This window comes from Eriocheir sinensis, chromosome 36 (genome assembly GCF_024679095.1).
Source record: "Eriocheir sinensis breed Jianghai 21 chromosome 36, ASM2467909v1, whole genome shotgun sequence".
NCBI classification, from domain to species: domain Eukaryota; kingdom Metazoa; phylum Arthropoda; class Malacostraca; order Decapoda; family Varunidae; genus Eriocheir; species Eriocheir sinensis.
Window position 1 is genome coordinate 14703589 of NC_066544.1, and position 14596 is coordinate 14718184.

The following is a 14596-nucleotide window of genomic DNA, read 5'->3' on the forward strand; positions in this document are numbered from 1 at the left end:
TTATTTATTTCCCTTATTTTTTTTTTCCTACACGTTTATTTTTTTCTCTTTTTCATTCTTTTTCCTTCCCTTCTCCCTAATGATCCCTTTCCTTTCCTTTCCTCCTTTCCATATTTTCCCTTTCCTTCTATTTGCTACCTTTCCCACTCCCTCCCTAATGTTTCCTTCCTTTACTTTCCCTTTCCTTTTTTCCCTTCTCTTTTCCTTCTTTTTCCCTTTTCTTTTTTTTTACTTTGCAATCTTGTCCCTTTTCTTCCTCTTCTTTTTCTTTCCTTTCATTTCCTTATCTTTCCTATTCTTCAGTTTTCGTCCCTTTCTTTCCTTCTTCTTTCCTTCCTTCCCTTCCCTTCCTTCCCTTCCCTTCTCTTCCCTTCCCTTCCCTTACTCGGTCACTATTCCTACCAGATATCTCCTCACTTTTTTCTCTCATCCCCTCTTGCTAACCTTTCTCTCTCAGGTACATGGTTCCTCCTCCTCCTCCTCCTCCTCCTCCTCCACAAAGCTATCTGTTTCCCTTCTCCTCGCGGCCACTGGAATCAAAGACACAACCATTTAGCTTTTTTATCAACTTCCACTCTTCCCCTCTATTCACCCGGTCTTTTTTTTCGTTTCCCTTCCTCCCCTTCCCCTTCCTGTGTCCCCTCTCCTTTCCTCTCTCTTCCTCTCTCTCGTTGATCTACCTATCTATATGTCTGTCTATCTGTCATTCCTCTTCTGTCTGTCTATCTCTCGTTTACTTTCTCGCTTGTTCAATTTGTTTTACGTTTCCCATTTTCGTTCTGGCGTTCCATTTTCTTTTTGTCTTTTTTTTTTGGGAGAGGGACTGAAGGGGAAGGGGGGGGGGGCGCGGTTGGAGGTTAAAGTGGTAAACTATAGCAAACTTTCGTCTTGTACTCTAATGTCGTTTTCTTTGTTAATTCGATGCTAGGAGGGACTATGAAGTTTTCTTGCCTTACTGTTTATAGGGCAGGATGTATTGATAAAAAGTTGAATAATAAATAAAAGAATAAAGACAGAATTAAGAAAACAATATAACAAAAAAATCTTGATGGAACACGAACACGAGGAGTTTGAATGTGTGTGTGTGTGTGTGTGTGTGTTCATTGTTCGTTAAAGGTTCGTTAATTGTTCTGATGTATTTATTGTTTACTGGGCACCTTATTTGCATACCTCCAGCGTTATGTGTGTGTGTGTGTGTGTGTGTGTGTGTGTGTGTTTTACCCCTGTGTCCACCCCCACTCACCTCCCTTCTCTACCCCCAGGGACCCCAAGCCGCCGCCATGGACCCACTCTCCCGCCGCCAGCTGAGTTACGACCAGCTCAACACGACAGGTGGGTCACGCCCTTCACACCTGTCTCACGTGGGCCGCGACTCACGCTACTTCTGTCACCTTAATCTTCCTTTTACCTCTGTCAGCAAGATAAGGAAGGATAGGCTGTCTTGTACCTTTGGCAAATTTCGTTTTTTATGGTCTTAGCTCAGAGGGAGATGTGGGGGTAGGGGTATGGGGTAAGGGATGTGCAGTATACGGGATGTAGGAAATCCGTCACACTCCCCTTTATGAGCCTAGTGATGGTTTGACAAGGCTTTTTCTTTTTTCTTTTTTTTCTTTTTTTTTTACAGTAGAGGAAACAGTTCAAGGGCAAAAAAAGGGAACAGTAAGGAAAAAAAAGCCCGCTACTCACTGCTCCTACAAGAGTCTGGAGGAGTGGCCGAAAGATAGGTCAGTTTCGTAGGTGAGGTGCCCTGATACCACGAATACGAACATCGCTCCTGAGAACCCGACTAACCTTCTTTGTGGTCTTTAAAATATTTGTTGTGGGAGCCTTAAGCGTCTGGGTATACGAGCTCTTAGTATTGACCTCCCCACTCTTCTATAGACAATTCCTAGTATATGTTTCAATAAAGACTTGTTCAACGTCGTCTCACTGAGTAACATCGTCTAGTTTCTTACGGTCTAGCATTGTAAACGGTTTTCTGTGAAGGCTAACGCTGGTTTTCTTTGATGATGTTTCTTGGGAGACTCACTTAGAGCTTCTCGCCTCTGTATACACTCTATCATCACTTGCTGTTGTTGTTATCCCCTCGTCGTCGGGTGATAGTCTCCCTCCCCCCTCATCGTTACCATCGTTTCAAAGCATTCTATCCAACGAAGCGATTGGGTGATTACAAGCTTATTTTATACATGCAGAATTGCTTTTTAGGGAAGGAGTACAAGAGAAGAGAAATGGAGGAAAGAAAGATTTTGGAAAGGAAAGTGGAAAGGAAGGAAGGTAGAGGGGAGAAGTGACGGGGAAATAGGTGGAAGGAAGGGATGAGGACAGGAGAGAAATGGAGGGAAGGAAAGTGGAAGAAAGGTGGAGACTAGGAAGGTGGAAGGTGATTGTGGCTGTGTGCTCCTCTCCCTCCTCGAACGCTCTTCATTCCTTCCAGTGCTCCAAGTGTTCTCAGATAGAGCTTTGTAAATGCAAAAGAGCTTTATGGAAAAAAAAAAAACCGTTGTGGATGATTTACTAGTTTATAATCAAAGGTATAGGAAGAAGATAATTTGGATAATGGAAAAAGTGCAGCTAAAAGAAGGAAATAGAAAAGTGTAGGTGTGTAGAATTGCATGATATAGGCTCGATACTTGCTCTCTCTCTCTCTCTCCCTCTCTCTCTCTCCTCAATACTGCTCAAGGCTCCCCAGGTGTTCCCAGGTGGAGGTTCGTGTGTGTAGAAAGAGTTTTTTAGGGAATGAGACGCTAAGCAAGGGATGCCCGCCCCTCCCTCCCCTCCCTTCTTCTCCCCTTCGTCCTCCTCCTCCTCCTCCTCCTCTTCTCTCCCCTTTGGAAAAAAAACAAAAACTGTGCCTCGCCTTTTCGCTTCTCTCCCCTTCCCTTCTCTTCCCCACCCTTCCCCCTCTTCTTCTCCTTCTTCCTTCTCTTCCTCATCCTTCCCTCCTCCCTCTCCTTCTCCCCTTCCTACCCCTTCGAAAAAAAATATGCCCCGCCTTTTCTCTTCTCTCCTCCCTCCTCTTCCCCATCCTTTCCCCTCTTCTTCCCTTCCCCGCCCCGTCCTCTTCCCCCCCTTTCTCCCTCCTCCTCCTCCCCACCCTTCCCTCTCCTCTTCCTTCCCTTGTCTCCCACCCTTACCCCCCTCCACCAGGTGTCTTCCGTGGGCCGCCGTCACGCCCTCCTCCACCCTCGCCAAGACAAACACAGGGAGACACTTAAACGGCTCCTCTCATGCACTTCCCTTCCTTCCACCTTCCATCCTCCACTTCTCCTTCCACCTCCCTTCCCTCCACTTCATTTTCTTCTTTCTTTTTCCTTTACCGCCACCACCTTGCTTTCCTTTCATCTTTTTTTCCTCCATTTTTTTCTACCACTTTCCTTCTTCCACCTCTCTTTCCACCTCCCTTCCATCCACTTCTCCTTCCACCTCCCTTCCCTCCACTTCCTTTTTGTTCTTTTTTTCTTTTTCCTTTACCACCACTTTGCTTTCCTTTCATCTTTTTTTCCCTCCATCTTTTTTTCTTCCACTTTCCTTCCCTCCACTTCCCTCCCATTCACTCATCCCTTCCTTCCACCTATCTCCCCATCACTTCTTTCCTCTACCTTCCTTTCTCCACATTCCTTTCCTCTACCTTTCTTTCCTCCATTTCTCTTCCCTCCACCTCCCTTTCCTTCACCTTTTTTTCCTCCACCTTGTTTCCCTCCAGTTTTTTCTCTCCACCTTTCTTCCCTCCATCTTTCATCCTTTATCTTTTATTTTCATCCACCATCCTTCCTTCCCTTGTGCCTTCATTCTCCTCCACCTTCTCTCCGTCTCTCTCCACTTCGCCTTCTCTTCCTCCTCCACCTCTTCCACCCTCAGCTGTTAGACATGTCCTTAATTTCCTCATAAAACGAATTTCTCTCTCTCTCTCTCTCTCTCTCTCTCTCTCTCTCTCTCTCTCTCTCTCTCTCTCTCTCTCTCTCTCTCTCTCTCTCTCTCTCTCTCTCTCTCTCTCTCTCTCTCTCTCTCTCTTTTTAATTATTTTTCTTCCCAATTCTTCAACCATTTCTTCTTCTTCCTTTCAATTCTTCAACCATTTCTTCTTCTTCCTTTCAACCCTTCTTCCTTTTACCTTTCCTTTCTCCTCTTTTCCCAAATCATCTTCCAATATTTTCTCCTCTTCTCAATCTTTAACTCCCTTCCTTTCTCCTCCTCTTTTTCTTCCTTAACAGACTTTCTTCCTTTCTCTCTCTTTTCTTCCCTTCCTCCGTCTCCTTCTTTCAGTCCGCCGCAGAGGATACAAAGGAGAAAGGGGAAGGAAGGGGGTGAAGGGTGAGGGGAGGGTGAAGGGGGGAGGTGTGAGGGGAAGGATTAGGTTAGGTTTGCAACGAACAGCTTAAATTGGACCACGTTCCTAATAGAATAAGGTGTATCAGGCTACCACCCCTTCCCTCCCCTTCCCTTCCATCCCCTTCCCTTCCCTCCCCTTCCCTTCCATCCCCTTCCTTCCCCTTCCTCTCACCTTACCTCCCCTTCCCCTCCATCCCTTCCCCTCCCCTCCCCTTCCCTTCCCTTCCCTACCCTACCCTTTCCTCCCCTTCCTATCACCTTACCTCCCCTTCCCTTCCTTTACCTCGTCACCATGGCAACTCCCCCCTCTCCCCCTTCCCCTTATCCTCTCCTCCTCCTCCTCCTCCTCCGCCTCAGTTCGTCCTCAATTCCCTCTCCTTTCCCAGTCCTTGCCGGGTTGAGGAAGTGATGGGGAGTGAAGGGGAAGATGATGGGAAGATGGAAGATGGTAGTTTTTTTATTGACCTCTTAATACATAGACTTATTGCAGTGAAGAAGAAAAAGGAAAAAAAAAGAAGATTGAAAAGAAGGGAGAATTTTTTTTTCATTTATCTACTTCTTTTTTTTTTTCTTTTATCTATCGTGTGTTATCTATCCTGTTTATTATCACCTATCTATTAGCATTTTCGTAGGACTGGGTCAAGCTCGTGTGTGTGTGTGTGTGTGTGTGTGTGTGTGTGTGTGTGTGTGTGTGTGTGTGTGTCCGCCATCCCCTGTTATCGACATCGGCAGGTGTTTGTACAATAAGTAGCTTTTAAAGATCTACACAGCAGCTTACGTACTTGCCTTAAGACGCCTTGGAGGGGGGTGAGGTGGGGGGGAAGGGGAAGGGAGGGGAGGAGAGGTATGGGGGTAGGCAGAGGGTAAGGCAAAGGTTGTGATGGGGGTGAGGTTGTTGTGATATAAAATGGGAAAAGAAAAATAGGGTGGGGATGAAGGGGTGATGGGGTGGGTGGGTGGGGGGATGGCATGGATAGGTTAAAAAGTGTCCTGTATGGGAGTGGATAGGTAACAAGGGAGAGAGTGTGGATAGAGTGAGGGTGTCATAGTATAGAAGTGGACAGAAAGGATAAGGTGAGAGGTATTGACGATATGGATTTGGGTGTTTGAGGTTGCGGTGGTAAGGAAAAGGGGTGTAATGGGGTGAGGTTATGGTTGTATTCTAAGGTATAGGAGAGGGTAAGGTGAGGTTAGATCTATGGGGTTAGGGAATGGGTGGTATGGGGCTTGGTAAGGGTGGTTTGGTTATGTGAATGTGGTGGGATAGGAAAAAAAGAAAAATAGTTTTGAAGAATTGGGATGGAAAAAATAGTAATGGGAAATGGTAATAGGAAAAATGAATGTGGAAAAGGGAAATGGGGAGGGGTTAGATAGGGTGGAAGAGAGGTGGATAGGGTAAGGTTGATGTGGATGGGGTTATGTTCAGTTGTGTGTGTGTGTGTGTGTGTGTGTGTGTGTGTGTGTGTGTGTGTGTGTGTGTGTGTGTGTCGTAGAAGAATAAAGGGGAGCAGACGGACGCTTGGAAAGGATCGAAGCTCACTTATAAAGAAGCCAAACCCTTCTTCTTCTTCTTCTTCTTCTTGTGGCACGTAACTTAAATACTTCAGGAACTTTATACACTTATACAGACACTACCACCACCACACTTCACCACCACCACCACCATCACCACCACCACCACCACCACCACCACCTTTTTTAAATGCTGGTGGTGGAAGAAAGTTAATTGGACTTCTGAGCGGTATTCCCTCTAGACATAACACACACACACACACACACACACACGCACGCACGCACACACCTGCCATTGTTCCCAGCCACGCACACCTGCCCACGATACACCTTCATCTCGGGTGTCCTCAGGTGTCCCCGGCAGGTGTGTGTGTGAATGTGAATGCGGGAGTGAGCGGCGGTGGAGTTGAGGAAAGTGGAGAAAGTGGAGGAGGAGAAAGAAGAAGTGGAGAGTAGTAAAGGAGTGGAGTATATAGGAGTAGGATTATCTGTATGGGAGTAAGTGATGAATTGGAGTGGAGTGAAATGGAGAGGGGAAAGTTATAGTGAAATATATGGAGGAGAGCATAGAAATAAATGTATATAAGTGTTTGTACAGGAGAATGAAGTAGATTTTCCATAGAGTAATTATTAAATATCGATCACAGCTTTAGAGAAAATTCATAAGTATCACATACACTAACAATAATCCGGAGATGCCTTAGTAACACTTGAACAGGAAAAAAAATGAAATCAGGTCGACATTAAAAGGAAAAAGATAACTTGCATTAGCCTCAGAGTTACCTAAGAAGGAGTTTGTGGAAAGGAAGAGTGAAATATTAGGTCCAAACACCGTAGACTTTAACCCGCTCTGAACGGATGCTGCAGGAGAGCTTATTGAAAGACAGTAAGACCTATTGAAGAGAGATATAGAGGAGAGACAGAGACTACGGTAGAGAGATGAACTTGATGGTACAAAGGGAGTGTTAAGGGAGGTACGATATAGCTGCTCGTGGCCTAAGTGCTCATCTCCGTCACATTGGCCCTTGAGTTGAAAAAAGAGGAGTGCAGAAGAGGAAGAGGGAATTAAGAAGAGTCGCAGTGTGTGTGTGTGTGTGTGTGTGTGTGTGTGTGTGTGTGTGTGTGTGTGTGTGTGTGTGTGTGTTTGTTTTATCTATCCTTGTTCATCGTCACTGTCACTTGTCAATCATTTCCTCCTCCTCCTCTTCTTCTTCTTCCTCTTCTTCTTCTTCTTCTTCTTCTTCTTCTTCTTCTTCTTCTTCTTCCTCTCCTCGCGTTATTTTTTTAGTTAACTGTAAATTTTTCTTTTCTTTTTCTTTTCCCGTTTTTCTTCTTTTTCTTCTTCTTTTTCGTCCTCTTCTATTTCTTTCTCTTGTTCTTCTTCTCCCTCTTCTTCCCTCCCTTCCTCCTTTTCTTCCTCCTCCTCCTCTGACGTGCATCTCATCCTTGATTCTCCTCCTCTTCTCCCCTCCTCCTCTCCCCTCTTCCTCTCCCCTCACTTCCTCCCCTTATCTGACGCGCATACCAGCCTTGTCTCCCCCTCTTCTCTCCCCTTCTTACCTCCCCTTCGTCTTCCCCCTCACGTCTTCCCCTTTATTATGAGTGCGTGTTCTTCCCTCCACTTCCTCCCCTCCCCTCCTCCCTTTCTACTGCTTTTCTTCTTCTTTTTCTTCCTCTTCTTCTTCCTCATTCTCTGACGTGTATTGCATTCTTGATTCCCTTACTCCCCTTCTTCCTTCCTCCCTTTCTTCTTTCCTCTCTTCCTCTTTTCCTCCCCTTTCCTTCTTTTCTCTTCTTCCCTCCATCCTCCTCTCCACTCCATCCCTCCACCGCTGCTTTCCTCTTCTCTCTCTCCCTTCCCTCCTCTCCTCTCTTCTCTTCTTCGCTCATCTTCTCTACTCTTCTCTCCTTCCTTCCGCCTCTCCATTCCTCTATTCTCCTTCATCCATGTCTCCTCTCCTCTCTCCTATTTTTCCTCTCAGTCTCTTTCTAGTACTTTGTGTTTTTATCAATCCTTGCTGTTGTGTTGATCCTGTCTCTTCATATTGTATAGACATTTTTGGTGTTTTATTTACAGTTTATCCTTTTTTCGGCTGTTTTTACATGATCCATTTTGTGGTGCTCTGTGGTGGTCTGAATGAGCCTCTCTCTCACCACAAAACCCATAACTTGGTTGATGTTGATGTTAGGGGCGTAAAGTGGATGATGTGTGTTTGTATTTTATTATATTTATATTTAATTTTACTATATTTTACTTATTTATTAACTTAATGAATTGTTTTATTTGTTTATATATTTTGTTATTAATTTTGTTTTGTATATTTTATTTCTTATTGGTGTTTTTCTTTTTCTTTTTCTTTTTCGTTTTTCTGTCTTTATTTTTTTATATAATTTTATTGGTGTTCTTTTTCTTGCTGTTGGTTTTCTTTTTTCGATGTTTTTCTTCAGTATCATCCTCTGCTGGTGTTGTTCGTCTGTCTGGGTGAGCCTCTTTCCTCCCAGAAGAGACCCGCCCAGAATTTTGGAGATGTTGATGTTAGGGCCGAAAGGTGGATGATGTTTGTTTTCTTTTTCCGATGTTTTTTCTTCTCTTCTATATCATCCTTTCTTGGTGTTCTTCGTCTGTCTGGGTGAGCCTCTTTCCTCCCAGAAGAGACCCGCCCAGAATTTTGGAGATGTTGATGTTAGGGCCGAAAGGTGGATGATGTTTGTTTTCTTTTCTTGATGTTGTTTGTATATTTTCCTTATTTTCCTTTTCTTGGTGTTTTAGTTTTTACGTTATTTTCTTTCCTTCTTATTACGTTATCTTTTTTCCATTCTTTTTATGCCATCCATTTTTTGGTCTTCCGTTTCAGTCTGGATGATCCGCGTGTATCTTATGCTCTTCTCGATGTTATTTTCTTAACTATCCTTTTTTCAGTGTTCCATCTTATACTGTCCTTTTTTTTCTGGTTCTAATTTCATATTCTTCTTCTCGTTTGTTCGCTTTTATTATCCTCTTAGTGTTGATTCCCCTTGGTGGATTGTCTACGACGCCTATAACGAGCCCCACCTGCCCGGTTGGTGTGTGTGTGTGTGTGTGTGGTTTGAATTCGGAGTTTTCCTTCTCCTAGGAGGACTGCCTACCATGGCTAACGACCCCCTCCTGCCCGGGTTTGTAATCGGAGTTTGCTCTCCTAGGTGTATTGCCTATGACGGCTCACGAGCCCAACCTGCCCGGGTTTGTGGTCAGAGTTTTCCTTCTCCTAGGTGAACTGCTCACGCTAACGAGCTCCACCTGCCCGGGTTTGTAATCGGAGTTTGCTCTCCTAGGTGAACTGCTCACGCTAACGAGCTCCACCTGCCCGGGTTTGTAATCGGAGTTTGCTCTCCTAGGTGAACTGCTCACGCTAACGAGCTCCACCTGCCCGGGTTTGTAATCGGAGTTTGCTCTCCTAGATGAACTGCTCACGCTAACGAGCTCCACCTGCCCGGGTTTGTAATCGGAGTTTGCTCTCCTAGGTGAACTGCTCACGCTAACGAGCTCCACCTGCCCGTGTTTGTTGTTCGGAGTTGTCCCTCTCCTAGGCGAATTACCTTCCACGGCTAACGACCTCCGCCTGTCCGTGTTTGTTGTTCGGAGTTGTCCCTCTCCTAGGCGAATTACCTTCCACGGCTAACGACCTCCGCCTGCCCGTGTTTGTTGTTCGGAGTTGTCCCTCTCCTAGGCGAATTACCTTCCACGGCTAACGACCTCCGCCTGCCCGTGTTTGTTGTTCGGAGTTGTCCCTCTCCTAGGCGAATTACCTTCCACGGCTAACGACCTCCGCCTGTCCGTGTTTGTTGTTCGGAGTTGTCCCTCTCCTAGGCGAATTACCTTCCACGGCTAACGACCTCCGCCTGCCCGTGTTTGTTGTTCGGAGTTGTCCCTCTCCTAGGCGAATTACCTTCCATGGCTAACGACCTCCGCCTGCCCGTGTTTGTTGTTCAGGTTGTCCCTCTCCTAGGCGAATTACCTACCATGGCTAACGACCTCCGCCTGCCCGTGTTTGTTGTTCGGAGTTGTCCCTCTCCTAGGCGAATTACCTTCCACGGCTAACGACCTCCGCCTGCCCGTGTTTGTTGTTCGGAGTTGTCCCTCTCCTAGGCGAATTACCTACCATGGCTAACGACCTCCGCCTGCCCGTGTTTGTTGTTCGGAGTTGTCCCTCTCCTAGGCGAATTACCTTCCACGGCTAACGACCTCCGCCTGTCCGTGTTTGTTGTTCGGAGTTGTCCCTCTCCTAGGCGAATTACCTTCCACGGCTAACGACCTCCGCCTGCCCGTGTTTGTTGTTCGGAGTTGTCCCTCTCCTAGGCGAATTACCTACCATGGCTAACGACCTCCGCCTGCCCGTGTTTGTTGTTCGGAGTTGTCCCTCTCCTAGGCGAATTACCTACCATGGCTAACGACCTCCGCCTGCCCGTGTTTGTTGTTCAGGTTGTCCCTCTCCTAGGCGAATTACCTACCATGGCTAACGACCTCCGCCTGCCCGTGTTTGTTGTTCGGAGTTGTCCCTCTCCTAGGCGAATTACCTACCATGGCTAACGACCTCCGCCTGTCCGTGTTTGTTGTTCGGAGTTGTCCCTCTCCTAGGCGAATTACCTTCCACGGCTAACGACCTCTGCCTGCCCGTGTTTGTTGTTCGGAGTTGTCCCTCTCCTAGGCGAATTACCTTCCACGGCTAACGACCTCCGCCTGCCCGTGTTTGTTGTTCGGAGTTGTCCCTCTCCTAGGAAGATTGCCTACCACGGCTAACGAGCTCCACCTGCCCGGGTTTGTTGTCAGAGTTTTCCTTCTCCTAGGTGAACTGCTCACGCTAACGAGCTCCACCTGCCCGGGTTTGTTGTCAGAGTTTTCCTTCTCCTAGGTGAACTGCTCTCGCTAACGAGCTCCACCTGCCCGGGTTTATTGTTCGGAGTTTGCTCTCCTAGGCGAATTGCCTACCACGGCTAACGAGCCTCACCTGCCCGGGTATATTGTTCGGAGTTTGCTCTCCTAGATGGACTGCCTACCACGGCTAACGAGCCCCATCTACCCGTGCAGATCTCCGGTACCTCCGCGGACGCCCCGGGGAACACCAAGGTGCCCTTTGGGGAGCCCTCCAGTACTACCACGCTCGCCAGGGAGGCCTTGGGCTCGCTGGCGCTCCTTATCCCCGCCGAGGCTCGGGGAGGGCAAATGCAAGAACTCGCTTCTGAAAACTACCAGACTGGATTATGAAATTAATCGTAAGTAGTGTGAATGCGCTGCTCACCGCGTTTATCGTTTCTGGGATGGAAAGTCGAAGGGCCTCGGGAACGCGCACAGAACATCCGAAAACTTAATCTGTTTCCCTCTTTCTTTTTTACTTTCCATATTTCTTATTTATTATGTGTTCCTTATCTTTATTTGTCTGTTTTACTAATCATTTATTTATTATTGCGCTCTTATTAAATAGATAATTGAGTGGAAAATGTCCGGAGGGGGAAATGTCCAGAAGGGAATATGTCCAGGGGGGAACATGTTGGGTGCTCACTACTACTACTACCATTACTTCTACTACTACTACTACTACTACTACTACTACTACTACTACTGCTGCTGCTGCTACTACTACTACTACTACTACTACTACTACTACTACTACTACTACTACTACTACTACTACTACTACTACTATTACTAAACTATTTGCTATATGGTAAGGCCAACATTTGATATCGTTTGTCTTATGTACAATCTGAAGGGTTCCTTGTAGCCACGGGTGAAGGGAGGGCCGTATACTTCACAGTCCATTGTAGGCCCTCCACTAATGACCGGGGCCCCCAGCTAAATTTTAATGTTCATTGGTCTTTTAAACGGGAAAATGCTCGATAAAACTACCTACATTCATCTAAAAGAGTCTATTCCAAAACAGCGTATAAAATTTAGATATTATCTCAGCTCGGTCAAACACATGGCCTTTTGCTAAGCTATGAAAATACTGGGTCATTAAGAGGTGGTTTAATCTGCTGGACAGCCACTTGGTACCCGCAGAGCAGATGGAAGTACCTTGTATTGAATTTACTCCTGATGCAACGAAATGATGGTCGATTCGATTCTTAAATGACTTGGTGGTACTACTTCTGGAGATGGATGAGGCGGAGAAGGAGGAGGAGAGGAAGAAGTAAAGCAAAGAACAAGAAGAACAAGAACAAGAAGAAAAAGGAGAAATAGAAGAAGAAGGAGAAGAAGAAAGGAGATAAAAGAGATAAATTAGTGACAATAGACGATAGCGACGATGATGAATCCCTTAAACAACAACAACAACAACAACAACAACAACAACCACAACAACAACCTCTCTTCCTTTCCTCTGCCCTTTTTCCTTCCATCCCTATCCACTTATTCTCTCCTCCTCCTTTCTCCTCTCCTCTCTTCCTCTACGTTTTATCCCCTCTTTCCTCTCCTCTTTGTTCCTCCTCTCCTCATCTCTACTCTTTTCCCTCTCCTCTCCTTCCCTTCTCCTCCTCTTCTTCCCTCCCCTCCTTACCATACCTGTTTGTTACCTGTATTTTTCGTCCAACCTACCTGTCACTCGTCCTTCAGGTGTGTTTGTGTGTGTTTGTGTGTTTGTTTGATCTCTGTGTATCGTCAATGTCACTGTCAATCTCATCACTTCTCCTCCTCCTCCTCCTCCTCCTCCTCTTCCTCTTCTTCTTGCGTCTCTTCCTCTGTACTTCTTCCTGTTTTCCTTTCTACTCTCTCTATCTTCCATTTTTGCTCATCTCGCATTTTTCTCTTCTTTATTTTTCGTTCCTTTCTCCATCGTCTTCTACTTCCTCTTCTTCGTTTCCTTCCATTTCTTATTCTTTAATTCTTCCTATTTTTCCTTCTCTTTTTTCCATTTCTCTCTTTCCTATTCTTTTTCGTTCTTCTCTCCTCCATCTTCTCCTATTTCCTCTTCCTCTTCTTCCTTTCCTTCTGCCTCTTATTCTTCACTTCTTCCAATTTCCCCTTCTTCCCTCTCTTTCAATTTCCTCTCCTCTTTCTACATTACTCTTCTTTCTCTTCGTTTTTCCACCGTCTTCTCCTATTCCTATTTCTTTTTCCTCCTCCTTTCTTTCTTTTCCATTCTTTTCTCTCCATTCCATCAGCTCGTTCTTCTTATCCCATCTTTTCTTTTCCTATCATCTTTTTCCTTTCTTTTATTTATTTTCTCTTTTCCTTTCCCTTCTTTTTTATTCACTTTCTGCTATCTCCCATTTTCTCCCCTTCTACTCTTTTTCCCTTCATTCTCTTTCTCTTCTCTTCCCCTCCCCTCTACTTCCTTCCTCTGCTCCCATCATCTTCTCTTCCTCCTCTCCCTCTTCCGGTTCCTCCCTCTCCCTCCTTTTCCCTTTCCTCCTCCTCCTCCTCCTCCTCCTTCCCTACCTTGATCTTGAAGTTTGCTTTGAAGTTTCTCTTTCCTTTACCCTTCAAACTTGTGTGTGTGTGTGTGTGTGTGTGTGTGTGTGTGTGTGTGTGTGTGTGTGTGTGTGTGTCATTATTTACGTTCCTCCATGTGCTTGATACCCCTCTTCCTCCTCCCTTTCCTCCTCCTCCTCCTCCTCTTCCTCCTCCTCCTCCTCCTCCTCCTCCTCCAGTCACATTTATTATTATTTGCAGGCGTGAAATGCTTGACGAGAGAGAGAGAGAGAGAGAGAGAGAGAGAGAGAGAGAGAGAGAGAGAGAGAGAGAGAGAGAGAGAGAGAGAGAATGATGTATATATATTTTTCTTTTTCAATGCATCTGGGGCCACGTGGAGGGGCTTCGGGAGAGAGAGAGAGAGAGAGAGAGAGAGAGAGAGAGAGAGAGAGAGAGAGAGAGATGGTAAGGTGTTTAAATATAGCAATACGCGTGTCTCAAGTGGCTACAGAGGAGGGAGGAAGAGATGTGAGTGACCCTTGCTCTCTCCTCTCCTCTCCTCTCCTCTCCTCTTCTCTTCTCTTCTCTCCTCTCCTCTCTTTTCATCTTCGTCATTGTTCCTCTCTTCTCTATTTCTCTCCTTTTCTCTCTACTTTGCTTGTTCTTTTTTTTCCTCTTCTCTCCTCTCATCTCTCTTCTCTTTTTTCTTCACAGTTTTAGTTTTTTTTCCTTTTCTCTTTTCCTGAATTTACTTTCTCTTATCTCGTTTTCTCCCTTTTTTTCTCCTTTTTTTCTCCTTTCATCTCCATTTTCTCTCCCCTTTTCTCTTCTAAAAGTACTGCTACTACTACTTCTACTTCTGCTGCTACTACTACTACTACTACTACTACTACTACTACTACTACTACTACTACTATTACGAGAGAGAGAGAGAGAGAGAGAGAGAGAGAGAGAGAGAGAGAGAGAGAGAGAGAAAGGGGGATTTGAGGATTTAAAGGGCGTGAGCAAGTGAGTGAGTGAACCATACGTGTGTGTGTGTGTGTGTGTGTGTGTGTGTGACTCACGCACTTAAAAGCTACTTGGCATCTCGGAACGCTAGCGGGGAGGAGGAGAGAGGAGGAAGAGAGGACGAGGAGGAGGAGGAGGAGGAGGAGGAGGCGTGCACGGAGCTGGCGGGCGTATGATCAGTTTCCCCGGCATCAACACAGCATCCCTATCCTTCATCTCCTGGCCATGGCTTTCCCCTCGTAGCATCCCTCATCCCCCTTCAGCATCCCATCTTGGGGCGGCGTGGGAGCTAGTAGCCGGCGAGAGAGAGGGAGCCAGCGGTCAGGGGGGGGGGAGGAGGGGGAAGTACTCACACTATTT

The 14596-nt window shown here is 46.0% G+C and overlaps 1 long non-coding RNA gene across 26 annotated transcripts; it reads right to left on the reverse strand.

The window, feature by feature from the left end:
- Positions 1 to 8566: 8566 nt before the first annotated feature.
- Positions 8567 to 11187, reverse strand: LOC127007883 (uncharacterized). 26 transcript variants are annotated; one of them, XR_007760650.1, is made up of 5 exons: positions 10466 to 11187; positions 9854 to 10256; positions 9308 to 9784; positions 9182 to 9244; positions 8567 to 8986 (listed from the first exon to the last, which is right to left on the reverse strand). It is a non-coding gene; the product is annotated as an uncharacterized LOC127007883 (long non-coding RNA). The 26 variants fall into 26 exon arrangements; XR_007760646.1 differs by having other exon boundaries at positions 8567 to 9784; positions 10466 to 10693; positions 10759 to 11187; XR_007760653.1 differs by having other exon boundaries at positions 8567 to 9784; positions 9854 to 10116; positions 10187 to 10256.
- Between the last annotated feature and the right edge of the window lie 3409 nt (positions 11188 to 14596).